At 42.6% G+C, this 14,104-nt stretch overlaps 16 non-coding genes across 16 annotated transcripts; all 16 read right to left on the bottom strand.

The window, feature by feature from the left end:
* Positions 1-259: 259 nt before the first annotated feature.
* trnap-ugg (transfer RNA proline (anticodon UGG)) lies at positions 260-331 on the bottom strand. Its single transcript has one exon. It is a non-coding gene; the product is annotated as a tRNA-Pro (tRNA).
* Positions 332-1,182: 851 nt separating this feature from the next.
* Positions 1,183-1,254, bottom strand: trnap-ugg (transfer RNA proline (anticodon UGG)). Its single transcript has one exon. It is a non-coding gene; the product is annotated as a tRNA-Pro (tRNA).
* Positions 1,255-2,105: 851 nt separating this feature from the next.
* trnap-ugg (transfer RNA proline (anticodon UGG)) lies at positions 2,106-2,177 on the bottom strand. The gene has a single exon. It is a non-coding gene; the product is annotated as a tRNA-Pro (tRNA).
* Positions 2,178-3,027: 850 nt separating this feature from the next.
* Positions 3,028-3,099, bottom strand: trnap-ugg (transfer RNA proline (anticodon UGG)). Its single transcript has one exon. It is a non-coding gene; the product is annotated as a tRNA-Pro (tRNA).
* An 848-nt stretch (positions 3,100-3,947) lies between these two features.
* Positions 3,948-4,019, bottom strand: trnap-ugg (transfer RNA proline (anticodon UGG)). Its single transcript has one exon. It is a non-coding gene; the product is annotated as a tRNA-Pro (tRNA).
* Positions 4,020-4,880: 861 nt separating this feature from the next.
* On the bottom strand, positions 4,881-4,952 carry trnap-ugg (transfer RNA proline (anticodon UGG)). The gene has a single exon. It is a non-coding gene; the product is annotated as a tRNA-Pro (tRNA).
* An 845-nt stretch (positions 4,953-5,797) lies between these two features.
* Positions 5,798-5,869, bottom strand: trnap-ugg (transfer RNA proline (anticodon UGG)). The gene has a single exon. It is a non-coding gene; the product is annotated as a tRNA-Pro (tRNA).
* An 854-nt stretch (positions 5,870-6,723) lies between these two features.
* trnap-ugg (transfer RNA proline (anticodon UGG)) lies at positions 6,724-6,795 on the bottom strand. The gene has a single exon. It is a non-coding gene; the product is annotated as a tRNA-Pro (tRNA).
* An 835-nt stretch (positions 6,796-7,630) lies between these two features.
* trnap-ugg (transfer RNA proline (anticodon UGG)) lies at positions 7,631-7,702 on the bottom strand. Its single transcript has one exon. It is a non-coding gene; the product is annotated as a tRNA-Pro (tRNA).
* An 827-nt stretch (positions 7,703-8,529) lies between these two features.
* Positions 8,530-8,601, bottom strand: trnap-cgg (transfer RNA proline (anticodon CGG)). The gene has a single exon. It is a non-coding gene; the product is annotated as a tRNA-Pro (tRNA).
* An 841-nt stretch (positions 8,602-9,442) lies between these two features.
* On the bottom strand, positions 9,443-9,514 carry trnap-cgg (transfer RNA proline (anticodon CGG)). The gene has a single exon. It is a non-coding gene; the product is annotated as a tRNA-Pro (tRNA).
* Positions 9,515-10,356: 842 nt separating this feature from the next.
* trnap-ugg (transfer RNA proline (anticodon UGG)) lies at positions 10,357-10,428 on the bottom strand. The gene has a single exon. It is a non-coding gene; the product is annotated as a tRNA-Pro (tRNA).
* Positions 10,429-11,270: 842 nt separating this feature from the next.
* Positions 11,271-11,342, bottom strand: trnap-cgg (transfer RNA proline (anticodon CGG)). The gene has a single exon. It is a non-coding gene; the product is annotated as a tRNA-Pro (tRNA).
* Positions 11,343-12,192: 850 nt separating this feature from the next.
* On the bottom strand, positions 12,193-12,264 carry trnap-cgg (transfer RNA proline (anticodon CGG)). Its single transcript has one exon. It is a non-coding gene; the product is annotated as a tRNA-Pro (tRNA).
* An 841-nt stretch (positions 12,265-13,105) lies between these two features.
* trnap-cgg (transfer RNA proline (anticodon CGG)) lies at positions 13,106-13,177 on the bottom strand. Its single transcript has one exon. It is a non-coding gene; the product is annotated as a tRNA-Pro (tRNA).
* An 841-nt stretch (positions 13,178-14,018) lies between these two features.
* On the bottom strand, positions 14,019-14,090 carry trnap-cgg (transfer RNA proline (anticodon CGG)). Its single transcript has one exon. It is a non-coding gene; the product is annotated as a tRNA-Pro (tRNA).
* Between the last annotated feature and the right edge of the window lie 14 nt (positions 14,091-14,104).

Here is a 14,104-nt window from a genome sequence, read left to right as displayed (position 1 = left end):
AATGCTGTTCTCAGTTTTGCTCTACGACCCCCACAAGTGTCACGGACTCGTCTGAAGGTAACCTATGTCCCGGTTAAAATGACAGATTTTTTAACCAAGGAAGAAATTAATAAATGTTGTGCGATGCTGAAGCCACTAGTGCAGAGCACAATGGATTAGCAGTCCATTGCCTTAATCACTCATCCACCTCGCTCAGTGGTGGCACTCCAACCAGTTGCCCAAGATCCGACTGTCTCAGATTGTTAAAGGCTCAACAAATGGGCTCGTCCGGGATTTGAACCCGGGACCTCTCGCACCCAAAGCGAGAATCATACCCCTAGACCAACGAGCCATTTTTTCAAAGACATTTTTGCAGTCGCCAGCAATGACGGTGAGGATTTGGATTGATAGGTCGATTTGTTGCCAGGCCACAGTGAATCACGTGAGTGTTGGTGGTATACTTGTGAGCATAGCTATCTTCCAAGCAGTTGACCAGGTTTCAGTTCAAATACTCTGTACTTCATCTGCTGAGTCTTTCAGATTCAATCTTCATTAGCTGTAACAGCAAGAAACAAATGAAGAAAAGCTAAATGTAGATTTAAAAAATTAAAAGTAGACATCAAAATCAATTGGATCTCATTTCATTTGATCCGATTGACGCACCGGTACGTAAATAAAAATAAAAATCATTGGAATCTGTCTGTTTTAAACTAGAAATGTGACTTATTTTGCACTGGATGCTTCTCAAACCTCCATAACTGCTGATGTCACATGTCTGCATCTTTGGTGAAATGTGGCAGAACGAGAGCAATGTTTGTCAAAACATGACACATCCCTAAAATCTGTCTTCTCATACAAATGGCTGTAGCTTCCGAACTGTTTGACCTACAAAATAGTTTGACCATTCCATGGAAAGGGGGGACTCTCACAAACACAATGCTGTTCTCAGTTTTGCTCTACGACCCCCACAAGTGTCACGGGACTCGTCTGAAGGTAACCTATGTCCCGGTTAAAATGACAGATTTTTTAACCAAGGAAGAAATTAATAAATGTTGTGCGATGCTGAAGCCACTAGTGCAGAGCACAATGGATTAGCAGTCCATTGCCTTAATCACTCATCCACCTGGTCCTGCGCTCCAGTGGTGGCACTCCAACCAGTTGCCCAAGATCCGCCTGTCTCAGATTGTTAAAGGCTCTTCAAATGGGCTCGTCCGGGATTTGAACCCGGGACCTCTCGCACCCAAAGCGAGAATCATACCCCTAGACCAACGAGCCATTTTTTCAAAGACATTTTTGCAGTCGCCAGCAATGACGGTGAGGATTTGGATTGATAGGTCGATTTTGCCAGGCCACAGTGAATCACGTGAGTGTTGGTGGTATACTTGTGAGCATAGCTATCTTCCAAGCAGTTGACCAGGTTTCAGTTCAAATACTCTGTACTTCATCTGCTGAGTCTTTCAGATTCAATCTTCATTAGCTGTAACAGCAAGAAACAAATGAAGAAAAAGCTAAATGTAGATTTTAAAAATGAAAAAGTAGACATCAAAATCAATTGGATCTCATTTCATTTGATCCGATTGACGCACCGGTACGTGAATAAATAAAAAATACAACATCATTGGAATCTGTCTGTTTTAAACTAGAAATGTGACTTATTTTGCACTGGATGCTTCTCAAACCTCCATAACTGCTGATGTCACATGTCTGCATCTTTGGTGAAATGTGGCAGAGCGAGAGCAATGTTTGTCAAAACATGACACATCCCTAAAATCTGTCTTCTCATACAAATGGCTGTAGCTTCCGAACTGTTTGACCTACAAAAGTTTGACCATTCCATGGAAAGGGGGACTCTCACAAACACAATGCTGTTCTCAGTTTTGCTCTACGACCCCCACAAGTGTCACGGGACTCGTCTGAAGGTAACCTATGTCCCGGTTAAAATGACAGATTTTTTAACCAAGGAAGAAATTAATAAATGTTGTGCGATGCTGAAGCCACTAGTGCAGAGCACAATGGATTAGCAGTCCATTGCCTTTAATCACTCATCCACCTGGTCCTGCGCTCTGGCACTCCAACCAGTTGCCCAAGATCCGCCTGTCTCAGATTGTTAAAGGCTCTCAACAAATGGGCTCGTCCGGGATTTGAACCCGGGACCTCTCGCACCCAAAGCGAGAATCATACCCCTAGACCAACGAGCCATTTTATCAAAGACATTTTTGCAGTCGCCAGCAATGACGGTGAGGATTTGGATTGATAGGTCGATTTTGCCAGGCCACAGTGAATCACGTGAGTGTTGGTGGGTATACTTGTGAGCATAGCTATCTTCCAAGCAGTTGACCAGGTTTCAGTTCAAATACTCTGTAATTCATCTGCTGAGTCTTTCAGATTCAATCTTCATTAGCTGTAACAGCAAGAAACAAATGAAGAAAAGCTAAATGTAGATTTTAAAAATGAAAAAGTAGACATCAAAATCAATTGGATCTCATTTCATTTGATCCGATTGACGCACCGGTATGTAAATAAAAAAAAACATCATTGGAATCTGTCTGTTTTAAACTAGAAATGTGACTTATTTTGCACTGGATGCTTCTCAAACCTACCATAACTGCTGATGTCACATGTCTGCATCTTTGGTGAAATGTGGCAGAGCGAGAGCAATTTGTCAAAACATGACACATCCCTAAAATCTGTCTTCTCATACAAATGTCTGTAGCTTCCGAACTGTTTGACCTACAAAATAGTTTGACCATTCCATGGAAAGGGGGACTCTCACAAACACAATGCTGTTCTCAGTTTTGCTCTACGACCCCCACAAGTGTCACGGGACTCGTCTGAAGGTAACCTATGTCCCGGTTAAAATGACAGATTTTTTAACCAAGGAAGAAATTAATAAATGTTGTGCGATGCTGAAGCCACTAGTGCAGAGCACAATGGATTAGCAGTCCATTGCCTTAATCACTCATCCACCTGGTCCTGCGCTCCAGTGGTCTGCCCTCCAACCAGTTGCCCAAGATCCGCCTGTCTCAGATTGTTAAAGGCTCTTCAAATGGGCTCGTCCGGGATTTGAACCCGGGACCTCTCGCACCCAAAGCGAGAATCATACCCCTAGACCAACGAGCCATTTTTTCAAACATTTTTTGCAGTCGCCAGCAATGACGGTGAGGATTTGGATTGATAGGTCGATTTTGCCAGGCCACAGTGAATCACGTGAGTGTTGGTGGTATACTTGTGAGCATAGCTATCTTCCAAGCAGTTGACCAGGTTTCAGTTCAAATACTCTGTAATTCATCTGCTGAGTCTTTCAGATTCAATCTTCATTAGCTGTAACAGCAAGAAACAAATGAAGAAAAAGCTAAATGTAGATTTTAAAAAAAAAGTAGACATCAAAATCAATTGGATCTCATTTCATTTGATCCGATTGACGCACCGGTATGTAAATAAAAAATAAAAATCATTGGAATCTGTCTGTTTTAAACTAGAAATGTGACTTATTTTGCACTGGATGCTTCTCAAACCTCCATAACTGCTGATGTCACATGTCTGCATCTTTGGTGAAATGTGGCAGAGCGAGAGCAATGTTTGTCAAAACATGACACATCCCTAAAATCTGTCTTCTCATACAAATGTCTGTAGCTTCCGAACTGTTTGACCTACAAATAGTTTGACCATTCCATGGAAAGGGGAGACTCTCACAAACACAATGCTGTTCTCAGTTTTGCTCTACGACCCCCACAAGTGTCACGGGACTCGTCTGAAGGTAACCTATGTCCCGGTTAAAATGATAGATTTTTTAACCAAGGAAGAAATTAATAAATGTTGTGCGATGCTGAAGCCACTAGTGCAGAGCACAATGGATTAGCAGTCCATTGCCTTAATCACTCATCCACCTGGTCCTGCGCTCCAGTGGTCTGCCCTCCAACCAGTTGCCCAAGATCCGCCTGTCTCAGATTGTTAAAGGCTCTTCAAATGGGCTCGTCCGGGATTTGAACCCGGGACCTCTCGCACCCAAAGCGAGAATCATACCCCTAGACCAACGAGCCATTTTTTCAAAGACATTTTTTGCAGTCGCCAGCAATGACGGTGAGGATTTGGATTGATAGGTCGATTTTGCCAGGCCACAGTGAATCACGTGAGTGTTGGTGGTATACTTGTGAGCATAGCTATCTTCCAAGCAGTTGACCAGGTTTCAGTTCAAATACTCTGTACTTCATCTGCTGAGTCTTTCAGATTCAATCTTCATTAGCTGTAACAGCAAGAAACAAATGAAGAAAAAGCTAAATGTAGATTTTAAAAATTAAAAAGTAGACATCAAAATCAATTGGATCTCATTTCATTTGATCCGATTGACGCACCGGTACGTGTAAATAAAAAATAAAAATCATTGGAATCTGTCTGTTTTAAACTAGAAATGTGACTTATTTTGCACTGGATGCTTCTCAAACCTCCATAACTGCTGATGTCACATGTCTGCATCTTTGGTGAAATGCGGCAGCGAGAGCAATGTTTGTCAAAACATGACACATCCCTAAAATCTGTCTTCTCATACAAATGGCTGTAGCTTCCGAACTGTTTGACCTACAAAATAGTTTGACCATTCCATGGAAAGGGGGGGACTCTCACAAACACAATGCTGTTCTCAGTTTTGCTCTACGACCCCCACAAGTGTCACGGGACTCGTCTGAAGGTAACCTATGTCCCGGTTAAAATGACAGATTTTTTAACCAAGGAAGAAATTAATAAATGTTGTGCGATGCTGAACCCTAGTGCAGAGCACAATGGATTAGCAGTCCATTGCCTTAATCACTCATCCACCTGGTCCTCTGCGCTCCAGTGGTGGCAGTTGCCCCTCCAACCAGTTGCCCAAGATCCGCCTGTCTCAGATTGTTAAAGGCTCAACAAATGGGCTCGTCCGGGATTTGAACCCGGGACCTCTCGCACCCAAAGCGAGAATCATACCCCTAGACCAACGAGCCATTTTTCAAAGACATTTTTGCAGTCGCCAGCAATGACGGTGAGGATTTGGATTGATAGGTCGATTTTGCCAGGCCACAGTGAATCACGTGAGTGTTGGTGGTATACTTGTGAGCATAGCTATCTTCCAAGCAGTTGACCAGGTTTCAGTTCAAATACTCTGTAATTCATCTGCTGAGTCTTTCAGATTCAATCTTCATTAGCTGTAACAGCAAGAAACAAATGAAGAAAAAGCTAAATGTAGATTTTAAAAATTAAAAAGTAGACATCAAAATCAATTGGATCTCATTTCATTTGATCCGATTGACGCACCGGTATGTAAATAAAAAATAAAAAATCATTGGAATCTGTCTGTTTTAAACTAAATGTGACTTATTTTGCACTGGATGCTTCTCAAACCTCCATAACTGCTGATGTCACATGTCTGCATCTTTGGTGAAATGTGGCAGAAGCGAGAGCAATGTTTGTCAAAACATGACACATCCCTAAAATCTGTCTTCTCATACAAATGTCTGTAGCTTCCGAACTGTTTGACCTACAAAATAGTTTGACCATTCCATGGAAAGGGGGACTCTCACAAACACAATGCTGTTCTCAGTTTTGCTCTACGACCCCCACAAGTGTCACGGGACTCGTCTGAAGGTAACCTATGTCCCGGTTAAAATGACAGATTTTTTAACCAAGGAAGAAATTAATAAATGTTGTGCGATGCTGAAGCCACTAGTGCAGAGCACAATGGATTAGCAGTCCATTGCCTTTTCATCCACCTGGTCCTCCTCCAGTGGTTCTGCCCTCCAACCAGTTGCCCAAGATCCGCCTGTGTCAGATTGTTAAAGGCTCTTCAAATGGGCTCGTCCGGGATTTGAACCCGGGACCTCTCGCACCCAAAGCGAGAATCATACCCCTAGACCAACGAGCCATTTTTTCAAAGACATTTTTGCAGTCGCCAGCAATGACGGTGAGGATTTGGATTGATAGGTCGATTTTGCCAGGCCACAGTGAATCACGTGAGTGTTGGTGGTATACTTGTGAGCATAGCTATCTTCCAAGCAGTTGACCAGGTTTCAGTTCAAATACTCTGTACTTCATCTGCTGAGTCTTTCAGATTCAATCTTCATTAGCTGTAACAGCAAGAAACAAATGAAGAAAGAGCTAAATGTAGATTTTAAAATGAAAAAGTAGACATCAAAATCAATTGGATCTCATTTCATTTGATCCGATTGACGCACCGGTATGTAAATAAAAAATAAAAATCATTGGAATCTGTCTGTTTTAAACTAGAAATGTGACTTATTTTGCACTGGATGCTTCTCAAACCTCCATAACTGCTGATGTCACATGTCTGCAGCTTTGGTGAAATGTGGCAGAGCGAGAGCAGCAATGTTTGTCAAAACATGACACATCCCTAAAATCTGTCTTCTCATACAAATGGCTGTAGCTTCCGAACTGTTTGACCTACAAAATAGTTTGACCATTCTATGGAAAGGGGGACTCTCACAAACACAATGCTGTTCTCAGTTTTGCTCTACGACCCCCACAAGTGTCACGGGACTCGTCTGAAGGTAACCTATGTCCCGGTTAAAATGACAGATTTTTTAACCAAGGAAGAAATTAATAAATGTTGTGCGATGCTGAAGCCACTAGTGCAGAGCACAATGGATTAGCAGTCCATTGCCTTAATCACTCATCCACCTGGTCCTGCGCTCCAGTGGTCTGCCCTCCAACCAGTTGCCCAAGATCCGCCTGTCTCAGATTGTTAAAGGCTCTTCAAATGGGCTCGTCCGGGATTTGAACCCGGGACCTCTCGCACCCAAAGCGAGAATCATACCCCTAGACCAACGAGCCATTTTTTCAAAGACATTTTTGCAGTCGCCAGCAATGACGGTGAGGATTTGGATTGATAGGTCGATTTTGCCAGGCCACAGTGAATCACGTGAGTGTTGGTGGTATACTTGTGAGCATAGCTATCTTCCAAGCAGTTGACCAGGTTTCAGTTCAAATACTCTGTAATTCATCTGCTGAGTCTTTCAGATTCAATCTTCATTAGCTGTAACAGCAAGAAACAAATGAAGAAAAAGCTAAATGTAGATTTTAAAAATGAAAAAGTAGACATCAAAATCAATTGGATCTCATTTCATTTGATCCGATTGACGCACCGGTACGTGAATAAAATAAAAAATCATTGGAATCTGTCTGTTTTAAACTAGAAATGTGACTTATTTTGCACTGGATGCTTCTCAAACCTCCATAACTGCTGATGTCACATGTCTGCATCTTTGGTGAAATGTGGCAGAGCGAGAGCAATGTTTGTCAAAACATGACACATCCCTAAAATCTGTCTTCTCATACAAATGGCTGTAGCTTCCGAACTGTTTGACCTACAAAATAGTTTGACCATTCCATGGAAAGGGGGACTCTCACAAACACAATGCTGTTCTCAGTTTTGCTCTACGACCCCCACAAGTGTCACGGGACTCGTCTGAAGGTGACCTATGTCCCGGTTAAAATGATAGATTTTTTAACCAAGGAAGAAATTAATAAATGTTGTGCGATGCTGAACCACTAGTGCAGAGCACAATGGATTAGCAGTCCATTGCCTTAATCACTCATCGACCTCATCCTGCGTGCCAACCAGTTGCCCAAGAACCACCTGTCTCAGATTGTTAAAGGCTCTACAAACAGGCTCATCCAGGGTTTGAACCCAGGACCTCTCGCACCCAAAGCGAGAATCATACCCCTAGACCAACGAGCCATTTTATCCAAGACATTTTTTGCAGTCGCCAGCAATGACGGTGAGGATTTGGATTGATAGGTCGATTTTGCCAGGCCACAGTGAATCACGTGAGTGTTGGTGGTATACTTGTGAGCATAGCTATCTTCCAAGCAGTTGACCAGGTTTCAGTTCAAATACTCTGTAATCCATCTGCTGAGTCTTTCAGATTCAATCTTCCTTAGCTGTAACAGCAAGAAACAAATGAAGAAAGAGCTAAATGTAGATTAAAAAAAATCAAAATCAATTGGATCTCATTTAATTTGATCCGATTGACGCACCGGTACGTAAATAAAATAAAAAATCATTGGAATCTGTCTGTTTTAAACTAGAAATGTGACTTATTTTGCACTGGATGCTTCTCAAACCTCCATAACTGCTGATGTCACATGTCTGCATCTTTGGTGAAATGGCAGAGCGAGAGCAATGTTTGTCAAAACATGACACATCCCTAAAATCAGTCTTCTCATACAAATGGCTGTAGCTTCCGAACTGTTTGACCTACAAAATCGTTTGACCATTCCATGGAAAGGGGGACTCTCACAAACACAATGCTGTTCTCAGTTTTGCTCTACGACCCCCACAAGGTCACGGGACTCGTCTGAAGGTTGACCTATGTCCCGGTTAAATGATAGATTTTTTAACCAAGGAAGAAATTAATAAATGTTGTGCGATGCTGAAGCCACTAGTGCAGAGCACAATGGATTAGCAGTCCATTGCCTTTATCACTCATCCACCTGGTCCTCGTTCTGCACTCCAACGAGTTGCCCAAGAAGCAACTGTCTCAGATTGTTAAAGGCTCAACAAATGGGCTCGTCCGGGATTTGAACCCGGGACCTCTTGCACCCGAAGCGAGAATCATACCCCTAGACCAACGAGCCATTTTATCCAAGACATTTTTTTGCAGTCGCCAGCAATGACGGTGAGGATTTGGATTGATAGGTCGATTTGTGCCAGGCCACAGTGAATCACGTGAGTGTTGGTGGTATACTTGTGAGCATAGCTATCTTCCAAGCAGTTGACCAGGTTTGAGTTCAAATACTCTGTAATTCATCTGCTGAGTCTTTCAGATTCAATCTTCATTACCTGTAAGAGCAAGAAACAAATTAAGAAAGAGCTAAATGTAGATTTTAACAATGAAAAAGTAGACATCAAAATCAATTGGATCTCATTTCATTTGATCCGATTGACGCACCGGTACGTAAATAAAATAAAAATCATTGGAATCTGTCTGTTTTAAACTAGAAATGTGACTTATTTTGCACTGGATGCTTCTCAAACCTCCATAACTGCTGATGTCACATGTCTGCATCTTTGGTGAAATGTGGCAGAGCGAGAGCAATGTTTGTCAAAACATGACACATCCCTAAAATCAGTCTTCTCATACAAATGGCTGTAGCTTCCGAACTGTTTGACCTACAAAATCGTTTGACCATTCCATGGAAAGGGGGACTCTCACAAACACAATGGCTGTTCTCGGTTTTGCTCTACGACCCCCACAAGGGTCACGGGACTCGTCTGAAGGTGACCTATGTCCCGGTTAAAATGATAGATTTTTTAACCAAGGAAGAAATTAATAAATGTTGTGCGATGCTGAAGCCACTAGTGCAGAGCACAATGGATTAGCAGTCCATTGCCTTTATCACTCATCCACCTCCAGTTCTGCACTCCAACCAGTTGCCCAAGATCCGACTGTCTCAGATTGTTAAAGGCTCAACAAATGGGCTCGTCCGGGATTTGAACCCGGGACCTCTCGCACCCGAAGCGAGAATCATACCCCTAGACCAACGAGCCATTTTATCAAAGACATTTTTGCAGTCGCCAGCAATGACGGTGAGGATTTGGATTGATAGGTCGATTTGTGCCAGGCCACAGTGAATCACGTGAGTGTTGGTGGTATACTTGTGAGCATAGCTATCTTCCAAGCAGTTGACCAGGTTTGAGTTCAAATACTCTGTAATTCATCTGCTGAGTCTTTCAGATTCAATCTTCATTAGCTGTAACAGCAAGAAACAAATGAAGAAAGAGCTAACTGTAGATTTTAAAAATTAGAAAGTAGACATCAAAATCAATTGGATCTCATTTCATTTGATCCGATTGACGCACGGTACGTGAATAAAATAAAAAATCCCCATTGGAATCTGTCTGTTTTAAACTAGAAATGTGACTTATTTTGCACTGGATGCTTCTCAAACCTCCATAACTGCTGATGTCACATGTCTGCATCTTTGGTGAAATGTGGCAGAGCGAGAGCAATGTTAGTCAAAACATGACACATCCCTAAAATCAGTCTTCTCATACAAATGGCTGTAGCTTCCGAACTGTTTGACCTACAAAATCGTTTGACCATTCCATGGAAAGGGGGACTCTCACAAACACAATGGCGTTCTCAGTTTTGCTCTACGACCCCCACAAGGTCACGGGACTCGTCTGAAGTTGACCTATGTCCCGGTTAAAATGATAGATTTTTTAACCAAGGAAGAAATTAATAAATGTTGTGCGATGCTGAACCCACTAGTGCAGAGCACAATGGATTAGCAGTCCATTGCCTTTATCACTCATCCACCTCAGTGTTCTGCACTCCAACCAGTTGCCCAAGATCCGACTGTCTCACGATTGTTAAAGGCTCAACAAATGGGCTCGTCCGGGATTTGAACCCGGGACCTCTCGCACCCAAAGCGAGAATCATACCCCTAGACCAACGAGCCATTTTTATCAAAGACATTTTTGCAGTCGCCAGCAATGACGGTGAGGATTTGGATTGATAGGTCGATTTGTGCAAGGCCACAGTGAATCACGTGAGTGTTGGTGGTATACTTGTGAGCATAGCTATCTTCCAAGCAGTTGACCAGGTTTGAGTTCAAATACTCTGTAATTCATCTGCTGAGTCTTTCAGATTCAATCTTCATTAGCTGTAACAGCAAGAAACAAATGAAGAAAGAGCTAACTGTAGATTTAAAAATTAGAAAGTAGACATCAAAATCAATTGGATCTCATTTCATTTGATCCGATTGACGCACCGGTACGTGAATAAAAAAAAATCCCCATTGGAATCTGTCTGTTTTAAACTAGAAATGTGACTTATTTTGCACTGGATGCTTCTCAAACCTACCATAACTGCTGATGTCACATGTCTGCATCTTTGGTGAAATGCGGCAGAACGAGAGCAATGTTAGTCAAAACATGACACATCCCTAAAATCAGTCTTCTCATACAAATGGCTGTAGCTTCCGAACTGTTTGACCTACAAAATCGTTTGACCATTCCATGGAAAGGGGGGACTCTCACAAACACAATGGCGTTCTCGGTTTTGCTCTACGACCCCCACAAGGGTCACGGGACTCGTCTGAAGGTGACCTATGTACCGGTTAAAATGATAGATTTTTTAACCAAGGAAGAAATTAATAAATGTTGTGCGATGCTGAACCACTAGTGCAGAGCACAATGGATTAGCAGTCCATTGCCTTTATCACTCATCCACCTGGTCCTTCTGCACTCCAACCAGTTGCCCAAGATCCGACTGTCTCAGATTGTTAAAGGCTCAACAAATGGGCTCGTCCGGGATTTGAACCCGGGACCTCTCGCACCCGAAGCGAGAATCATACCCCTAGACCAACGAGCCATTTTATCAAAGACATTTTTGCAGTCGCCAGCAATGACGGTGAGGATTTGGATTGATAGGTCGATTTGTGCCAGGCCACAGTGAATCACGTGAGTGTTGGTGGTATACTTGTGAGCATAGCTATCTTCCAAGCAGTTGACCAGGTTTGAGTTCAAATACTCTGTAATTCATCTGCTGAGTCTTTCAGATTCAATCTTCATTAGCTGTAACAGCAAGAAACAAATGAAGAAAGAGCTAACTGTAGATTTAAAAAATTAGAAAAAGTAGACATCAAAATCAATTGGATCTCATTTCATTTGATCCGATTGACGCACCGGTACGTGAATAAAATAAAAAATCCCCATTGGAATCTGTCTGTTTTAAACTAGAAATGTGACTTATTTTGCACTGGATGCTTCTCAAACCTCCATAACTGCTGATGTCACATGTCTGCATCTTTGGTGAAATGCGGCAGAAGCGAGAGCAATGTTAGTCAAAACATGACACATCCCGGAAATCAGTCTTCTCATACAAATGGCTGTAGCTTCCGAACTGTTTGACCTACAAAATCGTTTGACCATTCCATGGAAAGGGGGGACTCTCACAAACACAATGGCGTTCTCGGTTTTGCTCTACGACCCCCACAAGGGTCACGGACTCGTCTGAAGGTTGACCTATGTCCCGGTTAAAATGATAGATTTTTTAACCAAGGAAGAAATTAATAAATGTTGTGCGATGCTGAACCCACTAGTGCAGAGCACAATGGATTAGCAGTCCATTGCCTTTATCACTCATCCACCTCGCTCCAGTTCTGCACTCCAACCAGTTGCCCAAGATCCGACTGTCTCAGATTGTTAAAGGCTCAACAAATGGGCTCGTCCGGGATTTGAACCCGGGACCTCTCGCACCCGAAGCGAGAATCATACCCCTAGACCAACGAGCCATTTTATCAAAGACATTTTTTGCAGTCGCCAGCAATGACGGTGAGGATTTGGATTGATAGGTCGATTTGTGCCAGGCCACAGTGAATCACGTGAGTGTTGGTGGTATACTTGTGAGCATAGCTATCTTCCAAGCAGTTGACCAGGTTTGAGTTCAAATACTCTGTAATTCATCTGCTGAGTCTTTCAGATTCAATCTTCATTAGCTGTAACAGCAAGAAACAAATGAAGAAAGAGCTAACTGTAGATTAAAAAAATTAGAAAGTAGACATCAAAATCAATTGGATCTCATTTCATTTGATCCGATTGACGCACCGGTACGTGAATAAAATAAAAAATCCCCATTGGAATCTGTCTGTTTTAAACTAGAAATGTGACTTATTTTGCACTGGATGCTTCTCAAACCTCCATAACCGCTGATGTCACATGTCTGCATCTTTGGTGAAATGCGGCAGAACGAGAGCAATGTTAGTCAAAACATGACACATCCCGGAAATCAGTCTTCTCATACAAATGGCTGTAGCTTCCGAACTGTTTGACCTACAAAATCGTTTGACCATTCCATGGAAAGGGGGACTCTCACAAACACAATGGCGTTCTCGGTTTTGCTCTACAACCCCCACAAGGCTCACGGGACTCGTCTGAAGGTGACCTATGTACCGGTTAAAATGATAGATTTTTTAACCAAGGAAGAACTTAATAAATGTTGTGCGATGCTGAACCCGCGAGTGCAGAGCACAATGGATTAGCAGTCCATTGCCTTTATCACTCATCCACCTCGTTCTGCACTCCAACCAGTTGCCCAAGAAACGACTGTCTACGATTGTTAAAGGCTCAACAAATGGGCTCGTCCGGGATTTGAACCCAGGACCTCTCGCACCCGAAGCGAGAATCATACCCCTAGACCAACGAGCCATTTTATCAAAGACATTTTTGCAGTCGCCAGCAATGACGGTGAGGATTTGGATTGATAGGTCGATTTGTGCCAGGCCACAGTGAATCACGTGAGTGTTGGTGGTATACTTGTGAGCATAGCTATCTTCCAAGCAGTTGACCAGGTTTGAGTTCAAATACTCTGTAATTCATCTGCTGAGTCTTTCAGATTCAATCTTCATTAGCTGTAACAGCAAGAAACAAATGAAGAAAGAGCTAACTGTAGATTTAAAAAATTAGAAAGTAGACATCAAAATCAATTGGATCTCATTTCATTTGATCCGATTGACGCACCGGTACGTGAATAAAATAAAAAATCCCCATTGGAATCTGTCTGTTTTAAACTAGAAATGTGACTTATTTTGCACTGGATGCTTCTCAAACCTCCATAACGCTGATGTCACATGTCTGCATCTTTGGTGAAATGCGGCAGAACGAGAGCAATGTTAGTCAAAACATGACACATCCCGGAAATCAGTCTTCTCATACAAATGGCTGTAGCTTCCGAACTGTTTGACCTACAAAATCGTTTGACCATTCCATGGAAAGGGGGGACTCTCACAAACACAATGGCGTTCTCGGTTTTGCTCTACGACCCCCACAAGGGTCACGGACTCGTCTGAAGTTGACCTATGTCCCGGTTAAATGATAGATTTTTTAACCAAGGAAGAAATTAATAAATGTTGTGCGATGCTGAAGCCACTAGTGCAGAGCACAATGGATTAGCAGTCCATTGCCTTTATCACTCATCCACCTGGTCCTTCTGCACTCCAACCAGTTGCCCAAGATCCGACTGTCTACGATTGTTAAAGGCTCAACAAATGGGCTCGTCCGGGATTTGAACCCGGGACCTCTCGCACCCGAAGCGAGAATCATACCCCTAGACCAACGAGCCATTTTATCAAAGAC

The sequence above is a fragment of the Oncorhynchus nerka genome, linkage group LG23 (genome assembly GCF_034236695.1).
Source record: "Oncorhynchus nerka isolate Pitt River linkage group LG23, Oner_Uvic_2.0, whole genome shotgun sequence".
In the NCBI taxonomy this organism is placed as follows: domain Eukaryota; kingdom Metazoa; phylum Chordata; class Actinopteri; order Salmoniformes; family Salmonidae; genus Oncorhynchus; species Oncorhynchus nerka.
Note: the sequence above shows the minus strand (reverse complement) of the source record. Positions and strands in the feature narration are given on the sequence as shown.